General features: G+C 39.8%; 1 protein-coding gene across 2 annotated transcripts in view; it reads right to left on the minus strand.

Annotated features, from left to right (window-relative positions):
• LOC136716739 (tau-tubulin kinase 2) overlaps nucleotides 1-21365 on the minus strand; it is an 81507-nt gene extending 60142 nt beyond the window's left edge. For both annotated transcript variants that reach the window (XM_066694097.1, XM_066694096.1), the window contains exon 1: nucleotides 21152-21365. The gene's annotated coding sequence lies outside the window, so the exon portion shown is untranslated. The remainder of the gene's footprint in view (nucleotides 1-21151) is intronic.
• Between the last annotated feature and the right edge of the window lie 477 nt (nucleotides 21366-21842).

Genomic DNA, 21842 nt, shown 5'->3' on the forward strand with positions numbered 1-21842 from the left:
TAATTGTAAATCAGATGGCAACACTTATGCCCCGTTTCCACTGGCGGACGCTTAAACGGGTGTTTCCACTGGCTTAATTGTCCGGACTCGTCCCTGTTTTGTGGATGGTTAACTATCTGCTGCCAGACGAGGCCGTAAGCGTCCGTCACGCCCAATAAAAAATTACTTCTCTTTCAGAAGTGGAGATGTGTGCTTGACTTGCAGACAGACAGAGAGGAGATCAACTACATTATGTCGGAAGATATCATCTTAAATGCCGTGTGGGATCACAAAAAAATTACAGTTTTATTAGCAGCATGGAGTGAAATCCATGTACAGAGACAATGACTGCTTAGAGTTAATATCCGAGTGTATTAAAAACTTGGATTTCACAGGACCGGTGCAGTGCTGTGGCGATTTTGGAGGGTGTTTCAGGCTGTCGTTTTGTGAATGGTGTGCAGGGATAATCCACAGAGACAATCAGTGTGAAGGCGAACACGATTCAATTAATATGTGCCCATTTACAAGTTAAATTAATGAATAAATAAATACAGCTGGGTTTCCCTCTAAAACATGAAGGAATGGTTTAATAAATGCGCCCATAAGCCCATAAATACCATGACTGAAACGTGCACACTTTAGTTACATTATAACCTGCTATATTGTAGCTGTATGATTAATGGTGAAACGTGTGTATTTTGTTTCAACTGTAACTTACCCTGGCTAAGTAAATTATAAATAATACGGCAAAAAGTATTGTTTGCAATTACAAATCTGCAGAAAAAGTAATAAGTTGAGGGAGTCACGTTGTGTCATTTAAAATACATATATACTAGCACAAATGATGATGATAATACTAAATAGCAAATATGTATTGTTATTGTTGCACATGGAAAAGTATTCTTATGGGAACATGCTTGTCTAAATATAATGTTGTCTATACACGTTTAGCTCTTCCTAATATCTCTTAACATAAACGTGTATTTATTATGCTGTTTACAATCATGTAAAGCAGAAAGAATAAAATAGACACAAAAGTCCTTTCCACATTAGGCTGTATCACTCATAGTGTTGTTCTCTGTCTTTGTTTTTAAAACGAAACACAAACCAAACCCACAATCGCTCTGCTCCTCCCATAAGAGGGGAAGGACTGGTTTTACAAAAAAGCTCTGGGACGCGTCCGGCACGGCATGGCATGGCACAGACGCTTAAGTCAGTGGAAGCGAGGCATTAAACATCCTACTCTTAAACACCTTAGACCAGTGGTTAATTGCTTAATTGAATCCTTAATTGCTCTAACAAAGCAAAATACAATTCAATTAAGTAATAAAGACCTAGGTTGGAACAAAAACCAGCAGGGCAGGGGGTACTCCAGGACCGGTTTGAAAACCCCTGCCATAGACATTGCTAGTTTGTGGCACTTGAGAGCAGGAGCTGACGAACCCTGTTTTAGAGCATGATGGGTCCACATTTAGAATAATGCTTATAGTGTATGTCAACCTAGACAATGATGAAGTACTAAAATGTAGGGTCCCAGCTGCAGTCATAGTCTGAAAGTCTAGTCCTGAAGAACCCCAATCCATCAGCCTTTATAGAAGTTTTCAATAAGTGACTTTACGTCATATTAATTTTACTTCATGTCAATGAATGGCACAAATACTGACAAATTGGTTGGAATAAAAATCAAAATATCCAGTGATTTAGAGCCCTGCATTTTGCATGACTTGGCATTTTAAGCTATATTTCAATCATGCGAAACACATGACCCTAGCTATACCTCAGACCAGGGTTGTCCCTAGGACCACTGATCCAATAGGACATTCAATTCAGTGGTAATGCAATTAAAGAGCAATGGTGATAATGGCCATCTTCAAAGTAGTTGGGGTATGACATACTATACCTATAATTTAAAATTATACTACAGTAATTAATTGTCATTTATTTACAATCCATACAATAATCACTGCCTTGAATTAGTAAAATTAAGATAAACGATTTTTACACAACTAACATAATTTGTAGGATTTAAAGAATCTAGAAATTGTGTGATTTTGCAGCAGTGAATTGAGAGAGACATTTTCAATAATAGATAATAGTTGACATGGGGTCTTATTCTGATGCATAAAGATTAGATTTTGATGTCTAGTATATTATAATAGCCTGTTATTAATAGGATACTTATCAGGATACATGATTGCCACTTAATGGACAGGAATGAGTGAATTATTAGAATAATGCATTACCCACATTTTAATATTGACTATAGTAAATCTCAGGAGGAGGATCGGGTTAAATATATCCACATCTCTCTGGAAGGGTTCAAAGGTCATAACAGAAATGCACACCTTCCACACCTTTCTTTTTTTTAATTATGTATGTATGTATGTATGTATGTATATACATACACTACTGGTCAAAAGTTTTAGAACACCAACATTTTTCCAGTTTGTATTGAAATTTAAGCAGTTCAAGTCCAGAGAATAACCTGAAATGATACAAAGGTAAGCAGTAAACTGCCAGAGAAAAATAATGTACATTTCAGAGTTATACTGTGTTACTATACCCTCTTAAGCATTATTTGTCAGTGTTACGCACAGCTCCTGTGCATAGAAGTTACACTGTCTTCCTACAATGCGCACATCGTTGAAAGCTTATTCTCTTGGCTACCAGCGCGTTTCATTCTCAAACACATCCGATTTATAGTGTCGTCCACAGTCATTCAGAGCCTGGGGGGTAAACGCGCAATGAGATACTGATCTCATTCAGACGGTCACAGATCACTCAGTTTCGATCGCATTTGTTTGCAAATAGGCTTGTTTTGTTCAGAACAACCAAACGATTATTATTTTATGTCCTATCAAACACAGAGTTCAGATCCAACTATGTAATTTATTTATTAGTACACTGTAAACAGAGTTTTCCATCTTGACATTTTGAGCTCTCTACGGGTGTGTGTTGCTTCTACCAAAACGTGGATGGTCTTGTTTTGATCAGTAGACTGTCTTGTTCCAGAATATGTCAATAATTGTCAATATTTTGAAAGATTTTGTATTCCTAGTCAGACCAAGTATCCCCCCACTACCCCATCTCAGAATGCGGGGGGTGCTGTAAATGAAGGGGGAGGGGGGGCTATACAATTTTTTTTTTTCACATCAGAGAATACTTCACGTCGTTAGAAAGATGAGAGTCTCAGCCTTGATGAGATACCAAACACTTGTGAAGTGAAGAGTACACATAGGATTTAAGAGAAGCACACAGATTTCTTTATCTCCAATTGTTTATTTGTTATATGCTTTAATTTCACAGTACATTTAGACATTAAACTGTGTAAATTTCAGTAAAAACTGGAAAAATTTAGGTGTTCTAAAACTTTTGACTGGTAGTGTACATATACACACACATACATACATACACCGATCAGCCATAACATTATGACCACTGACAGGTAAAGTGAATAACACTGATAATCTCGTTATCATGGCACCTGTCAGTGGGTGGGATTAGGCAGCAAGTTAACATTTTGTCCTCAAAGTTGATGTGTTAGAAGCAGGAAAAATGGCAAGCGTAAGGATCTGAGCGACTTTGACAAGGGCCAAATTGTGATGGCTAGACAACTGGGTCAGAGCATCTCTAAAACTGCAGCTCTTGTGGGGTGTACCTATCAAAAGTGGTCCAAGGAAGGAAAAGCGGTGAACCGGTGACAGGGTCATCGGCGGCTAAGGCTCATTGATGCACGTGGGGAGCGAAGGCTGGCCCCTGTGGTCCGATCTAACAGATGAGCTAATGTAGCTCAAATTGCTGAAAGAGTTAATGCTGGTTCTGATAGAAAGGTGTCAGAACACACAGTGCATCGCAGTTTGTAGCGTATGGGGCTGCGTAGCCGCAGACCAGTCAGGGTGCCCATGCTGACCCCAGTCCACTGCCGAAAGCACCTACAATGTGCACGTGAGCATCAGAACTGGACCACGGAGCAATTGAAGAAGGTGGCCTGGTCTGATGAATCATGAGTTCAATTTACAGGACTTAAAGGATCTGCTGCTAACGTCTTGGTGCCAGATACCACAGCACACCTTCAGAGGTCTAGTGGAGTCCATACCTCGACGGGTCAGGGCTGTTTTGGGACCTATACAATATTAGGCAGGTGGTCATAATGTTATGGCTGATCGGTGTATACACACACACAAACACATATATAAGATTTCTAGCATCAAAACACAGAGCCCAAAACACTATTTTGTATCAAGTGCAGATAAGATCATATTCCTTAACTGTATCTTGCTTAAAAAAAGAAAAAGAAAAGTGAGCATTTTCAAACCCAGAACCCTATAAAGAAAAAGTAATGCTTTGTTCACAATCTTTTTATAGAAATGTAAGCACAGCTTCACTTTGTTGTGCCACAGATTGCCCTGTAGCAGAAAACCAAAGACCTGTATTTTGGTACCTAATTACCAATAAACATCATTGCCATAAGCAACAGGTAACAAGCTGCTCATTTGTCTACCTTATACAATACACCTTTGTCAATCAACTGCACTTTTCATCATTGTAATAACATTAACCCCTCAGGGTTTTTCTTAGGCTGTTGTTTTTCTCAATACAATATGTTATGGACTTTATAGCAGAACTTGTTAGCAAATAAGCTATGCACTTTGACTATACAGCTGTCAGTACTGCCACCATAATAAAGCAGACATTCAATTTGTGCAATATCACAGAGACAGAGGGTCAAGGTAAGAAAGTGAGAGAAATGAGAGTGCAGGACACTAAGACTTGAATAAGGCCCAGACCAAATAAAACCTGTGAATTGCAAATTACAGACCTGTAGCCTATTGCACTTTATTTCCTTGTGAGAGGCCATTTTCTACTGCTTATACTTCAAAACACGACAGGGTACAAGTAATTTGTGTTTTGCTATTGTGCCAAAGTCTTTAGTATCTCATTTATATATGTACAGTGAGGGAATAAAGTATTTGATCCCCTGCTGATTTTGTACGTTTGCCCACTGACAAAGAAATGATCAGTCTATAATTTTAATGGTAGGTGTATTTTAACAGTGAGAGACAGAATAACAACAAAAAAATCCAGAAAAAAACACATTTCAAAGAAAGCACATGTAAAGGCCCATCTGAAGTTTCCCAACGAACATCTGAATGATTCCGAGGAGAACTGGGTGAATGTGCTGTGGTCAGATGAGACCAAAATCGAGCTCTTTGGCATCAACTCAACTCACCGTGTTTGGAGGAGGAGGAATGACCCCAAGAACACCATCCCCACCGTCAAACATGGAGGTGGAAACATTATACTTTGTGGGTGTTTTTCTGCTAAGGGGACAGGACAACTGCACAGCATCAAAGGGACGATGGATGGGGCCATGTACCGTCAAATTTTGGGTGAGAACCTCCTTCCCTCAGCCAGGGCATTGAAAATGGGTCGTGGATGGGTATTCCAGCATGACAATGACCCAAACACACAGCCAAGGCAACAAAGGAGTGGCTCAAGAAGAAGCACATTAAGGTCCTGGAGTGGCCTAGCCAGTCTCCAGACCTTAATCCCATAGAAAATCTGTGGAGGGAGCTGAAGGTTCGAGTTCCCAAACGTCAACCTCGAAACCTTAATGACTTGGAGAGGATCTGCAAAGAGGAGTGGGACAAAATCCCTCCTGAGATCTGTGCAAACCTGGTGGCCAACTACAATAAACGTCTGACCTCTGTGATTGCCAACAAGGGTTTTGCCACCAAGTACTAAGTTGAAGGGGTCAAATACTTATTTCCTTCATTAACATGCAAATCAATGTATAACTTTTTTGAAATGTGTTTTTCTGGATTTTTTTGTTATTCTGTCTCTCACTGTTAAAATACACCTACCATTAAAATTATAGACTGATCATTTCTTTGTCAGTGGGCAAACATACAAAATCCGCAGGGGATCAAATACTTTTTTCCCCTCACTATATCTTGATATCTCCATTCTGAAGTAATCTGGAATGTCAGACCAAAAACAATGCTGCATAGTATAGATTTATTTGGAAATGTTGCTATCTGTACTTCATCTTGGGAACTGATAGCCTGTCACAGAGTGCAGCAGATTTAACTTAAGCTTGTTGTAGCAGACCAAGCATTAGGTACAGTACAGAAAGCATAACAGCCTGTCCATCAGAGAAGGTACCTGTGAAGTGTTCAACTTGCATTTGACTCAAAAGCTTTCATCCCCACTTTATCTTGACACCATGGCACGGCAGACAGACAACACAACAGACTGAAAAGCATCTCTTTTAAAGGTTTAAACCAATGGTTCCCAACCCAGGCCCTGGAACTCCCCTGTGTCTGCTGGTTTTCATTCGAACCCATTTACAGCAACTTAACTCAACAATCAGTTTCAAGAACTGTAAACAACTGGCACAGTTTAAATAAGACAAAAGTTAATTCAACTGGAACAAAAACCAGCAGGACACAAGTACCACACATAACCAGGGTTGTAAACCACAGGGAATCCACAGTACATTTACAGCCCATCAGTCATTTTTCAAAGCCCATATTTCCCTTGCCTTCAAGCAGCTGACAACTTGATACTGCACGGCCGTCTACAAGCTGTCCATTAGTCGTGAGAGGGAGAGTTTCACAGGTGTCCCTGTCAGTCTCGTGTTAACAGACATAATCGGGGTCTGTGTTGGCAGGTCTGTTCTGATGTACTCCATTCCTGCAAAATATACAGGCACCTTCACTTTCCTCACATCTGTAGAGAGCAGCTTAGAGTTGTACATTTTTTCAATTAAGGTTAGCCCCTGGGTTAGACTGGGTGGTCCTGACAGGTCAGTGAAGATGTCACACCAACACTTTCTGCCTTGTCTTCCAAATCAAAATATCACTCCACTGTTGAGAACAACTTCATAAAGCCCTCATTGCAGAAAATCAGTGTGCAAAAGTCACTCTAGTGTTCATTAGGGACTAAACCTGCTGCACATGTTGGAATTTAAAGCATATTTTATTTGTGGATTTTGCTCTTAGAGTTCAATCTGGACAGATGATACAAACATACGTACTCAAATTAAACTAGATAAAATGTATTATTGGAATGAATGACATTTCCTTATTTCAGCATTGCCTTTAGGATAGTAGCCGAGATTTGGGCTAGAATGAACACCAACAGACACAGGGAGACTCCATGATCAGGGTTGGGAACCACTGGCCTAGACATATCCTCAGAAGTACACATCATAAAGCAAAGGCAAAGGACTGATGCAGAAACAGGATCAGTAACAGAGGTAATTGTTGCACAGTGAGCTAAGCATTCTCTGAGAAACATAATTCTGGCAACCCAGAGGGCACTAGTCCATTTGTGTGCAGACCCCTGGTAGCACTCAACTACATTAAAATGGCCAGCATTTATTTTAAACCCTTGGGGCCATTGGAAAAACCCTGCACTCTGAATGGGAGCTTTTACTGGTAGAACCACATGGGAGCCCCAATAAACCATGTGTGAAGTATAGTAAATGGGTACTGTTGGGCCACACCCAGATAATAGTCTTTATATTACATTCATTATAGAATGCAAAACATTCACCTCAAAACATGGAGGTGTTCAGACAGGGATGAGACAGCTTGCTGTAATGCATGAGAGACAATCCCTGACATCATCATCACTCCATAGCTTTAGCTGGTATACAAATACTGTATATAAAAAAGGGAAGGACACAGGTAACTTGAATAGACAACCGAAATGAAATCCTATACCCTAAAAGAGACCTAAAATTAGGAATATTATTATGCAGCTTCAGAGGTGAAAAGTACTCAATTGCTATTCCCAGCCAGAATGAAGTTTAAAATACACTCACATCTTGAGGACTGACTGTAGGTTCTGCCGAGGAAAAACCTGCCAGGCTACATCCTTGGACTCACCAACTGTCCCTTGATCTCATCAACTGTCCCTTGATCTCTTCAATCATTTCATACAAAAACAGAGCTCATGCCATTCATTAGTCTTTTTCAAAGTGCAAGCTTACCTCTAGTATATTTTTCATTACCTAATAGGATTAATTATTTTCAATGTGTTGGGTTTTTCACTATAATTGTCTTTTACACTTAACATGTATTTAAGACAATAGTCTTTGCCATTGAATTTAACGAAGTTTCAGACTTCTTTCTGGATGAGACATTCAACAGGATAAGTGGGTAAGAAATGAGCAAACCTGTAGTTTGTAATGGACTATGTGTGTCTTACATCCAAAATGCGAAACATTTTGCTAGAACATTGCAATCTTTCAACATATCATTCATTATGAGTGTCACAGGCAGGAGAGATTAATCTCAATTTCAATTCAATTCAAGGGTGCTTTATTGGCATGACAAACAGTTTCGTAGTGTTGCCAAAGCAGTTGATATTGTATACATACATTGAAAAATAATAAAAGGTAAGAAAAAGGAGAAAAAAAAAATTGAAACAGTACAATATAATTTATAAATAAAATCTTAATAAACATGTACATTTACTTTATTTATAGTTTACAAGTTTACAGCTGGTGCTCATGTATGTTTTCACAGTGAGCCTCTCAGGCTGTGGCAGGCGGCTAAATATTGGACGGCCAGGGGGGCTGTGTGTCCCTGCCACAGGAGGATAGCTATTTTTTTTTTCATTTATCAATTCAGAAAATGATTTTAAAATATTTATGAATTTATTAAAGAATGTGTCCCTTAATTTGGCATATTTATTGCAGGGGAGGAGGAAGTGCATCTCTGTCTCGACCTCTCCTGTCTCGCAGTGACCACAGCGCCGCTCCTCTCTGGGCAGCCAGCTCTGCCTGTGTCGGCCCGTCTCTATGGCCAGGCTGTGGTCACTGAGCCTGTACTTGATCAGGATCCGTCTCTGCTTCGTATCTCTGACAGTGAAGAGATACTCTGCCAGGGTGTATTCTCTGTTTAGGGCCCGATAGCAATCCAGTTTACTTTGGGATTTGGTTTCATTGTTCCAATGTTCCAGATAGGAGGTTTTGGTTATCTTTATGATTTGGTTGAGTCTAATTGGGGGCAGGTAAGCAGTGCTGGCCAGAAGCTGGTCTCTGTTCGCAGTATTAGCTCTTTACCCAAGTGTTCTTTCATACATGCCCCCAAAGAATACTACAAATGAACACACTGTGATTATGTCCCTGGCGGATGCGTCCAGCCACGGACGCTTATACGGGCGTTTCCAGGTTTTGTGTACGGTTAACTATCTGCTGCCAGACGTGGCTGAAAGCATCCGTCACGCCCAATACTTCGCTTTCAGAAGCAGAGATGTGTGCTTCACTTGCAGACAGACAGGGAAGAGATCAGTTACATTATGTCAGATGATATAATCTCAGATGCCGTGTGGGATCATGAAGAAATTAGTTTTTTTAGCAGCACGGAGTGAAATCCATATACAGAAACAATTAAATGTTTTACTGCTTACAGTTAATATCCAAGTTTATTAAAAACTTGGATTTCACAGGACCCGGTGTAGTGCCGTGACTAGTTAAAAATAAACTGAAGGACAATAATCAGAGCAGTAACAGCCGATTTTATTAATATTTTATGAACAGCTGGACAGTGTTTCAGGCTGTCGTTTTGTGAATGGTGTGCAGGTCTGTTGTATAACAGCCCCGCAGAGACAATCAGTGTGAAGGCGAACACGATTTAGTTAACGAGTGCCCATTTAAAAGTTAAATTAATTAATAAATAAATACAGCAGATCTGGTTTAATAAATACGTCCATAAGTCCATAAACGCCATGACTGAAACGTGCACACTTTAGTTAAATTATAACTTGCTATATTGCTGTTACTGTATGATTCATCTTGAAATGTTTGTATTTTGTTTCAACTGCAACTTGCCCTGGTTAAGGACGTCTGCTAATTAAAAATAATACTGCAAAAAGTGTTGTTTGCAGTTATAAATCTGTAGTAAGAGTAATACGTTAAGGGAGTCAAGTTGTACCATTTAAAATACATATCTACTAGCACATATCTTGACGATGATTACAATAACAATAATAATAAAAATAAATGGCAAATATTTATTCTTGCACATGGAAACGTTTTCTTGTCTGAATATAATGTTGTCTATACACATTTAGTTCTTCTTAACATCTTTTAATATATCTTAACAGAAAAGTATTTATTATGCTGTCTCCAATTATGTAAAGCATAAAGAGTGAGTCCTGACCTCAACCCCATCGATCACCTTTGGGATGAATTGGAATGCCGACTCCGAGCCAGGCATAATCACCCAACATTAGTGGCCAACCTCACTAACGCTCTTATGGCTGAATGGAAACAAATGTCCACAACAATGTTCCAACATCTAGTGGTAAGCCTTACCAGAAGAGTCAAGAGTCAGTGACCCCCACATTCCTACTCGCATCTCTTCCCATCTCTCTGCAATCTCCTCGTGGATACACTCAGATCATCTCAAGCTTAACCTTTCCAAATCTGATATTCTCTTCTTCACCTTCCACTAATCTCTCCACTTCAATTGCACAGGGCTTTAAACTGCAAACACATCACATAACAGCACGTCACATTTGCAACCCTTTCTCTTGGCAGTGCGATAATTTTTAATTGGTCACAAGGGTGCAATTGAAAAAATTTAGCTGGTCACGTTTATAGTTGACAATTTGCTTACGTTGTGATACGATTGAATAGGACTGTGCCAGTGAAATAGAGGTCTGTGTTGTTGATGACAGCTATAAGCTACTTGTCCAGACCCATGTTCTCTACCACCTGGTTTACGGCAACTGCTACCAGCCCACTTCAGCTCATTCAGAATTCGGGCATTCATCTGATGTTCTCTGCCTCGATTTGCTCCCTTCACTGGCTCCCAGTCTCGGCTTGCATCCAGTTCCACACTTTGGCTCTTTCCTACCATTGTCTCGACCCAACTGCACCGAGCTACCTACAGACAAGCATCTCTCCTTACACTGCATACAGATTTCTCTGGTCCTCCTGCTCCAGAAGACAAACTTGACCCCCTCTCCACTCCCCTTCCTGCAGAGCCAGTTACTTAAGACACATCAAAGTACAAAACAGCAGCCTATTCTCCTGAGCTGTTCAGCAGTCTTACTAATATGCACTTTATGTAATCTAACTGTTTCTTTATGCTCCTTCTTACTTATTGTGGCACTGTGTAGGGCTAGACACGATGCCAGGGCTCTGAAAGGCGGGGCTCAGGAAAACAACACGCAACACGGTTCAGGTGCAAAAGTGTGGGTTTAAGACAGTGTGCCAGTGCTCAAACAAAACAAGCATATAGAACTAAAATAAAACCCTAGCTCATCTCAAGCCTAAACTAAACACATAAGACACAAGTCCTTCTCTAACCATAGATCTAATTACAGACACAAATAAAGCAGCAAACAAAGTTCACGTTTGAAACCATAATCTCCAATTAAGAACATAAGAAAGTTTACAAATGAGAGGGGGCCATTCGACCCATCGTGCTCATTTGGTGTTCATTAATATCTAAGTGATCCAAGGATCCTATCCAGACTATTTTTAAATGTTCCCAAACTTTCAGCTTATACCACTGGGTAGTTTATTCCAGATTGTGACTACTCTCTGTGTGAAGAAGTGTCTCCTGTTTTCCGTTTTGAATGCCTTGAAGCCCAATTTCCATTTGTGTCCCTGGGTGCGTGTGTCCCTGCTGATCTGGAAAAGCTTCTCTGGTTTGATGTGGTCGATGCCTTTCAGGATTTTGAAGACTTGGATCAAGTCCCCACGTAGTCTCCTCTGTTCCAGGGTGAAAAGGTTCAGTTCCCTCAGTCTCTCCGAGTAGGACTTTCCCTTCAGACCTGGAATAAGTCTGGTTGCTCTCCTCTGAACTGCCTCTAAAGCAGCAATATCCTTCTTGAAGTGTGGTGCCCAGAACTGTACACAGTATTCCAGATGAGGTCTAACTAGCGCATTGTACAGTCTTAACATTACTTCCCTTGTTTTAAATTCTACACTTTTGACAATATACCCTAGCATTCTGTTTGCCTTTTTTATTGCTTCCCCACATTGCTTGGATGGAGAAAGTGAGGAGTCCACATAGACTCCTAGGTCTTTCTCATGCGTTACTTCATCTAGATCTGTACCTCCCATAGTTAATTATAGTGGACATTTTTGTTACCTGCATGTATTACCTTGTACTTGTCCACATTTAATTTAATTTGCCAGGTGTCAGCCCACAACTGAATATTATCTAAGTCCCTCTGAATAGCCTGTGCTGCCAAGATTGTATCTGCTGAGCCACCTATTTTAGTATCATCTGCAAATTTGACAAGTTTGCTAACTATCCCAGAGTCCAGATCATTAATATATTTTAGGAAAAGCAAAGGCCCTAGTACTGATTGCTGTGGAACTCCACTAACAACCTCACTCCAGTTAGAAGTGACTCCTCTAATCGACACCCTCTGTTTCCTATACATCAACCAGTTCATAATCCATCTACTTACATTACCCTGAATGCCTACAGCTTCCAATTTGAGGATCAGTCTTTGGTGTGGAACCTTATCAAATCTATCAAATCTTTGGAAATCTAAGTATATCATAGCATATGCTTTCACATGATCTACAGCTGCAGTTGCATGTTCAAAATGTTTTAATAAATTAGTAAGACATGATCTGCCTTGTCTAAACCCATGTTGACTATCTCCAAGAATATGGTTTTCATTGAGATGCTCCTCTATTTTCTGTCTAATCATTTTTTCCAACATTTTACAGGTGATGCAGGTGAGACTGATTGGTCTGTAATTTCCTGGCTCAGTTTTGTCCCCTTTCTTGTGGATTGGTATGACATTTGCTGTCTTCCAGTCAGTTGGCACATCCCCTGTTCTAAGTGTCATTTGGAATAATCGAGTTAGCGGCCTATAAATAATTTCCCTCATTTATTTAAGTACTGTTGGAAATATCCCATCTGGCCCAGGTGATTTGTTTGTTTATAATTCTGCTAGTCACTTTAGTACCTCCTGCTCATTTATCCAGATCTCTCTTAGGGTTTGACTGGACTGATTGTCAACCTGTGGCATGTCATCTGTTTTTTCTTTTGTAAAAACCTCTGTGAAATACTCATTTAGAATATTTGCCACATCTTGTTCATTTTCCAAGATACCTCAATTTCTGCCCTTTATCTGTTTCACCTCCTCCTTTATTGACCGCTTGCTGTTGTAATATTGAAAAAAGCTCTTTGCATTGGTTTTAGCTCCAAGAGCTATCTTTCTTTCCATTTCCCTCTTTGCTTTCCTGATCCCTTTAAGATCTTTTTGCAGCTCAACATATTCTATGTATTTTGTTTCATCACCATCCCTTTTGTATGCGCTATACAACATTTAGTAGTATATATAGTATATAGTAGTAGTATATTCTTAAAATATACCCATCCATTTTCAACTAACTCTGTATCCAGTGTGCTCCAGTCTACCTCTTCTAAGTGCTGTCTCATACCTTCAAGGTTTGCTTTTCTAAAATTGTAGACCATTGTTTTAGACTTGGACCTTGTTTTTTGAAAGAATGCCTCAAAGCTAACCATATTGTGATCACAATTTGCCATTGTTTCTCTAACTACTATCCCCCTGTCTCTATCTTGGTCATTTGAAAAGATCAAGTCAATACATGTGCTCTCTCTGGTTGGTTCCTTGACAAATTGAGTTAGAAAGCAGTCATTTACCATCTCAACCATTTCTATTTCTGCTTCTGTAGTCCCCACTGGGCTTTCCCAGTCTAAGTTTGGGAAATTGAAATCCCCCATTATAACATATAATATAATAACATATAATAATGTATAATGCAGCATCTTTCTGAATATCTGAGTTTGGTGGCCTGTAACACACTCCTACCGCTAATCCTCCAGATCTCTTGTTCAAAAGTTTCACCCACAAAGATTCTGTTCCGTTACTGAGATCTAATACAAGTTCTTCTGCCTCAATGTCATTTTTCACATATAATGCTACCCCACCCCCTCTTCAATTTTGCCTGTCTTTCCTAAACTGTGTGTATCCTTCCAACTTGTATTCATCCCCATCATTTTCTGTAAGCAATGTTTCTGTCACTCTTACAACATCATAGTCACACGCCAGCACTGTGGCTTCCAAGTCTAACATCTTGTATCTTATACTCCTGGCATTGAGGTACAAACAATTCATGACTTTCCTACTAGCAGTTTCCCTTGGTTTTCTTTCCATAGTGGAACATCTCCCATTGTCAGAGCTCCCTTCCCGCTTGGTTCCTAGTTTAAATGATTCTCAATTTCACTGCACATACGCTCTCCCAATGCATTAGCCCCCCTTCTGTTTAGATGTAGACCGTCCAGTTTGTACAGGTCCCATCTATCCCAGAAGAAAGACCAATGCTCCAAAAACCTAAACCCCTCTTCCCTACACCAAGCTTTCAACCACGTGTTAAACTTTCTAATCTCTGCCTGTCTCCCTGGCCTGGCACGTGGTACCGGAAGTATTTCAGAGAAAACTACCGTGGAGGTTCTGCTCTTTAGTTTTGTTCTTAACTCTTTAAATTTGTCATGCAGAACCTCTGTCCTACCTTTTCCTATGTCATTGGTTCCAATGTGGACCATGACCAGTGGATTCCCCCCGACTTTGGCCAGTAGCCCGTCTACTAGTTTAGGGAGCTCTGCAACCTGAGCACCAGGCAGGCAAGATACCATGCGGGTCTCCTTGTCACTAGAACACATTGTGTGATCTACACCTCTAAGAATTGAGTCTCCTACTATAACTACCTCCTTCTTCTGGGGGGGAGTGGGCACCATGGTGCTCTGGTGCTCAGCTGCCCCCCCATCACCCTCTGAGCTGTCACTATCCAACTCGATGTCCAGCAGTTGGAACCTGTTGGGCAATTCAAGCTCTTGGGGTGTCTCTAGGGGTTGTGCACGACCTTTTCTGCGGTTACGACCTACTGTAACCCAGCAGTTCTCTACACTGTCCTGCTCTAAGGTCTCAACTCTCCTAGGTTTTGGCGTGCACACCATCTCTCTCATGGGCTGATTGACCAATTCTTCTATATCCCTAATACAGCGCAGATCGACAAGCTGAGCCTCAAGATCACAAACCTTGATCTCTAGGATTTCAACCTGCCGACAACGTTCACAAATGAAGCCTTCTTGAATGAGTTCATCCAGGAAGGCAATCATTCTGCAAATCTGACACTGTAGTGGCCACATGCTTCTAAATGTTACTTTTTTTGTTTGTTTGTTTCTTTATACTTCTCTTGGTTCCTGCTGCTAGTCAACTGCCTAACTTTTGTCAGCGAGAAACAGCACAGCTCTTTCTCAACAGCTGCTTTAAGTAGCTTTTGTCTACCTACCCCCAATTCACACCTAACTGGCCCCACCTGGCTCCTCCTGCAACAGAATTCCTGCTAGTCCTAGACAGAAACTCCCTTCTACAACCTGTTTACTTTCACCAACTCAGCAGCTGAACTGAATTGACTTCAATTTAGGCAAACTACAGACAATGCTAACGTCAATTTAAGGCAAACTTAAAACAAAATGAGCAATGCTAAGACTATTCTGAAACCAGTCAAACAACAAGATGGCTACCTCTCACCTGTACTCTCCTGTCTCTCTCTGTGGCAGCTTGTAAATACTTCTGTTCAATTATTCTTCTCTATAACTGTTATCTCACCCTGACATACTCTGTCTCCCAGGCTCTCCACTCTGCCTCTCCAGCACAGGAAGCCCGGTGCCACCCCTCCCCCACCTTAACAAATATATAGGAATGAACTGTATTTTGTAACTTGTTACTTGTTGCCTATAGTATTTGGTACCATTAGCATCACTACACTTTTGTAATGCTTAAATTGTATGTTGTATTGATTGTATTACTGCACTGGTAATGCTTAACATGCTTCTTATGTAAACGATAAGTCACCCTGGATTGTAACAAAATCAGAGCAGCACTGCTATTAATGTTAGCCTAATTATTGTTTTGTATATAGCTTAATCATTCATTGTAAAGGTACAGAAAAAGTGAAATTAGTAATAAGGTATTTCAACAAATAAATATGCAATAACTCCTGAAATGTGTTGAGTTACTATTACAGTAACAAGTGTGTGTATCCACACACAAACACGTTCTGTCAGTATTTATGTTTATTAGCCACAGTAGATATTTACCATCAAACACATGCTGGTGTGCATTACCTATTCGCCTCAAATCCGCTCACTCATGTCGTAATCAAATTTATTTTTCCATTCTATGTTTTTGTGATTTTAAATACCCGTCTATTTGATCTATGCTTAAACTTTATACACATCACTTGTGGATTGGACATAATTCTCCCTTATTTTTTGGGATATGTGTGGCTGATGTCTTGATTGATTTCTTTAGATCAGATTCAGATGCCTGGCATGTGAAGTTTCATATTCAAAATCAAAGCATGTCAATTGAAATTTTATGAATCTTTTAAGGCTTTGTTCATAACGGTCCCATTATGAACATATATTTTAAATACCCAGATCTTACACAGACATTTCACTGATAAAGAACAAATATATTCTACAAAAAAAGGTATTTAAAAAAATCAATTATTAGAATCTACATAGGAATTGTAAATAAGATTTCACTAAAGTATGAAGAGGTCGAGAAGCACTCAGGAGGAGGAATGGTACACAGTAAAATGCATATTTGCATTCCAGCCACCCAGAGAGGTAATTGCCTGTAAACTAGCACTTGAAATCACATCTTATAAGCAAAATAAAATAAATAAATAAAAACACATTTGAGATATAGCCTAAGCCTAAAACTGCAGCTAGTAATCGGAAACCATCGTACTACAAACCACATAAGATGGTGCATATCACTTTGGAGCATATGAGGAGAAGCTAGATGTATAAAGCAAAAATACCAATATTCATATAAATCAACAACCATATTTTTCAAAACAAGATGACATTTCAGGTTACAGAGTAAAACCGCCTGTCCAATATCAAATTCAAGTGCACTAGAAAACCGAGCTCTCATGATCAGGCCACTAAGTCGCACCTGCAAAACAGACCTGCAAGTCCCAGTATTGTCTCATTATTGCATCATCTTACACTGCCAAAGCACTCTGCTATGAAAACATATGCCTCAAGTTTCCCCACACCATCTGCAATCTCATTCCCAGTCACAGAAGTCAGACTGACCCATTCCACTGTTTTATAATCCTCTCTCTGGCTACAAATCAAATACCAATACATAGAGATCATTTTTTCTACAAGCATCCTCCTGAAGTGGAATATTCTTCCAGTATTTCTAAGCATATTGCTTGACTCATAATTAAAAACCTCTGTCATACTCTGATCTTACAAACATTGCGCTTCTTTACTCAAATACACATATTCTACAGCTGTACCTGTATTCACACCCTTCATGTTAAAACAATCTTACTTAGCAACTCTGGTAGTAAAGCAAATACGGTTAATTAAACTATACATTAGGCTTAATTCTACTGGGTGGCCGTCCAAAGCTTACACACTCCCCTGTCTTAACTGTGTTTGGTCAACTGGGCTCTTTACAACCAGTGTAGAAGAAACGCAGGAAAGCATAGTTTTCTGAAAAGTATTTATTAATGAACTTCAGAATAACATTGATTGAGTCTGAATAACTTTGGCTTAAGATGAACATCCATCCTGTGCATGTCTTAATATTTTGTTCTTAGTGGGTCAAGCTTTCCCTTATCCCACACTAACATAATTTGTATCTCTTGCCTGGATTGCTTCACACAGCTCACCTCCCTCCCCCAGGACTCTGTGATTGGACCCTGATCATCCCCCCTTGAGGATACTGTTGCCATTTCCTTTATGCCTTTTTTTTGCTCTGTCCCTACTCATGTGTTAAATGCTTCCTCTGTTTTATTTGGATTCCTCTGCAGGACAGAGCATGCCAATCCTAATCATTGCATGTGCTGGGTCAGTAGACTGCTGTGTTGTGTCTAAATTTACCCTTCAACATGTAAGTACCTCCACTAAAAATAAATAAACACATGAAGACAAATATTCACTGTAATTAAATAATAGTCTACTGTACATGCTGCACCCTCATGTTAGGAAAGCCAGAGATATGCTGTGGTGGAATACAGTGAGTAATGCTTTGGGGGAGAAGAAGAAAGTAAAAAAAAAAAAAAAAACACTAATTCAAAATGTGGATATAAATAACTAATAGTACCCTGTGGAACACCGGCAGCACTTTTTAACCTTAGAAATTCATTCAAACTGCAAATACAATGTAGAGCACAAAGATCAGAGTTAAAGCTGTGGAAGGGTGTAATTATTGAGGTCTCACTGACAACACTGCAATCTCCCTGGTATCCCATCAGCCACAGGGATCACCACTGACTGACCAAGTAGGGAAACACATTCCAGCTTCGAACCCACTACACCTTGGTGGTGCTTGAACAATGATACACCATTTCTTAGGAAAAAGGTTCTCAACACTGATCCCGTGGGGATGTTTTTGTTCCAGGTAAACTCACAATTTAAATGAAGCAATAATTGGCTTTCTAAAGATTTTAACCAGTTAGCAAAATATAAAAGGGTATAAGGCAGCTGCATTCTCAAACTTTTAGAATGCTAAACAATTTAAAAAAAAGTCAAATTAAGCAAATTAATAGTTCAATAAAGGTTTCAATTAAGTAATCCAGAGTTTTGCTGGAAGAAAAAACAGGAAGAGGTCCAGGACAAGGCTTGAAAACCATTGTCTTAGGCAGTGGCGATTCTAGAGTATGTGGGGGCCCCAGGCAAAATAATTCCTGATGGTGTTGGTATTTTCTCCCGTGAGAGCGGGGGAGGGGGGGCAGTTTTCCCATTTGGAACAAACCTGAAATGCCTCATCCCTGATCTTGCACACAGCAACAACAGTACAACATCTATACAGCATTACAGGTTTTAACTGTGTGCCAAATTGTTCCCCATCTCCTATAAAGTAATATTGGCTTCAAAAGCACATGGATCAAGCTCTAAAAGAAAATCAAATCACTTTGAATTGAGATGATTGTACAGGTTTGGATTCCATACACTGTGAAAACTTGGTTTCGGTCACATCAGTAATTAAATTAATAAAAGGCAGTGTAATAGCCACAGCAAATGTACAAAATGTACAAAATTCTGGCACTGACTTTCAATAATAAAAAATGAACACCAAGACTCCATTGCTAAACTTCACTGTAACGATTGAGAACCCAGGTAGCAAAGATAAGGGGAAAAGAATAACAGAAACCACAGTTTGAATCAGTCTAATACAGATTATATTTATCGTATGATACTCAAAACCAATTACCTCCATTACACTGGAAACTTTGACTTAAAAACAATGCTTGAATTTATTTCATTTTTTTATTTTTAAACAGACATAACTGAGTGAAGCTGTAAATCTGGTAAGATGTTACCATTAATTTTCAATAATCCTAAGATTTATTCACCAGAAAAAACAATGCTAAATTATGTTTCCACTTTTCGGTTGAACACTTCAAAAGCTTCCTTGGCAGTGGCAGTTCAGAATGCAGAATCACAGAGGCTCTAGGCCTTTTAGGAAAATATTAGATCAAAGGTATAATGTATAGTATTAGACTGAACCTCAAATCATACCAGACACTTGTTTGAGGCAGTGTATCATTCCAAAATAGTAATCTTCCAAATCAGAGAGTGGGGAGAAGAAAATGAAGAATAAATCCCACCACTGGTCTTTAATCACGAATCAACTGCACACAGTCATAGTGAAGTTTCATTTTCTCCCACATGATGGAAAACTGTTCCCACTTGTCTAAGTGGAAGGCAGAGCCACAAAACATTTTAGCTAACACCATTTCCTCGGCTTCATCCACAGTAGTTTTGTTACTTGGCTGAACGATATAGATATAGCCTAGATACTGACATTTCCGTTGCAAATATGCAACATGCGTACATAATAATAATATATTTTTTCTTTTCAGACTTTTCGTACATTGTCACATAGCCAGCTAGATATATCACTTCAATTGTCTTCGGCTTTCAGAAAGTGGGCACATTAAATCCCTAGGAAGAAGACAACATAGACGCACATGATAAAATACAGTATAAATATTTAAGTCTAAGATAAGAATGTTGGAAATCCTGCATGGCAATATGTTATGGTAAAATAAAGAACCTATACTAACAAAAGGAACACTAATGTGTGCATGTATTCTAGCAAATTTCACACAATTATCAACTCGATGTATAGCCTAAATTGTGGAAAAATTAAAAGCATTCTATTTCTATTGGATTGTTCTGTTCCGCTTCCACAATTCCACACACAGGCCTATTCATACATACAGACCACTACAGTGAGAATAGTTTGAACTCTCTTGGCTGTGCTATATTTGTGTTCTAGATTTAAACCAATAAAATCATAGGTTTATCCAGTCACTGGGCGTTCATTGATGTTCAAATATTTGCCGGAAAATAAAAAGTAAACCCATATTCCAAAAATATAGGAATACATTAAGAAAACTGTAAAATCAAATGAGTTCAATTAATCTTAGCAACGCGTGGCACTGAGGCATTCTTTCTATGTCATGAAAAAACGTGCACCGCTGTGATTTTATTCATCTCTGCGGAATAAGGGTAATAATTCCTGCCAGCTCCAACCTACTCCATTAAACGATTTCAGTGAAAGAGGAAAAATCTGATTCACAAAGCAAATCGATACCCCCCGCTTTGAATTATTTACTTTCGCTTGTACAGACTGAGGGACCACGAGAAAGGCCGACGCATATAGGCATGCACATACACCTAAATAAATAGTATATATAATATAAGCTGTATTGTCAGTTATTTACGAATCAACCACAAGGAGAGAGAAAAAACTTAGTGTGTTCAGACTTAAATCTCTCCTTACAATGGCATGTTATTTGTGTTTATAATTCAGCGCTAATGAGGAAAGCCCGATGAGCCCGTTGCAGTGGTCTCACCCCTGGACTCATGCAGCATTAAATACCCTGGCGTAGCGCTACTTTAGGCTCCAGCTCTCGGTAGCGACGGAGTTTAGATTCATTACAATCAATAAAACACAGAATCTACCTGACAGTGTCACTGCTGGACATTTCTGGGAAGCTTGCTCTGGTGCAAAGGACGACCTTGGCAACTCTGCACAGCAATCCCCCACGTCCCTTCAAAAATCACTGATATAAGGATCCATATTTGTTGTCAAAACTGAAATTCCTTGTATCCCCTACCTTCGTCGCTTCTATCCCTTTTAGGGAGGCGGGTGTGGTGGAAATATTTCCTTGGGTCTGTCTCAATACCAAATAAGCTGTAAAATGCCCATGGTTAACGGTGCTGGCGTGGCGCTGGATTCGGAGCCGATTGTTACTGTTTATGCCAGCATCGAAACGTGTGGAAAAGTCGTCCCTGTTCTCCTTCTCCGCTGTCACCTCAGCATCTCCTGCAGCTCCGCCGTGACGTCAGAGCGCACCCTCCTCGCCGGCTTGCGCGCGCGTGCACGACGCCTTCGCAGCGGCCTGTCGGGGCCGCGCAGCAGTGCGTGCGGTTCAAACGTGCCCGCGCTCAATACGCTGGCTAGAGAGCGCATACGCATTAGCCAATGAGGAGGCAGGGCTCTGCACTAAAGCAGACAACGATTGGTCGAAGCACACTTTCCGGCTTAGTGACGGCGTGATCTTAATAACCATAGACTTCTAATGAAAAATATACACACTAATGCGCGTGCATGTGGCAGTACGCAGGCGCGCAATGCCGGGAATGAAAATGACGCATCGATGTATTACAGGACAAAATAAATAAAGCACGATAAGCGTGAAACGCGTAGTCGTTGGATTGTATTTCATTTATTTTTCTAGGTAATATCATCGGATTATACTTTACAGATTACAATCAGAGAAGAATCGAGACAACAGGAAATATACT

The sequence above is a fragment of the Amia ocellicauda genome, chromosome 21, assembly GCF_036373705.1.
Source record: "Amia ocellicauda isolate fAmiCal2 chromosome 21, fAmiCal2.hap1, whole genome shotgun sequence".
In the NCBI taxonomy this organism is placed as follows: Eukaryota; Metazoa; Chordata; class Actinopteri; order Amiiformes; family Amiidae; genus Amia; species Amia ocellicauda.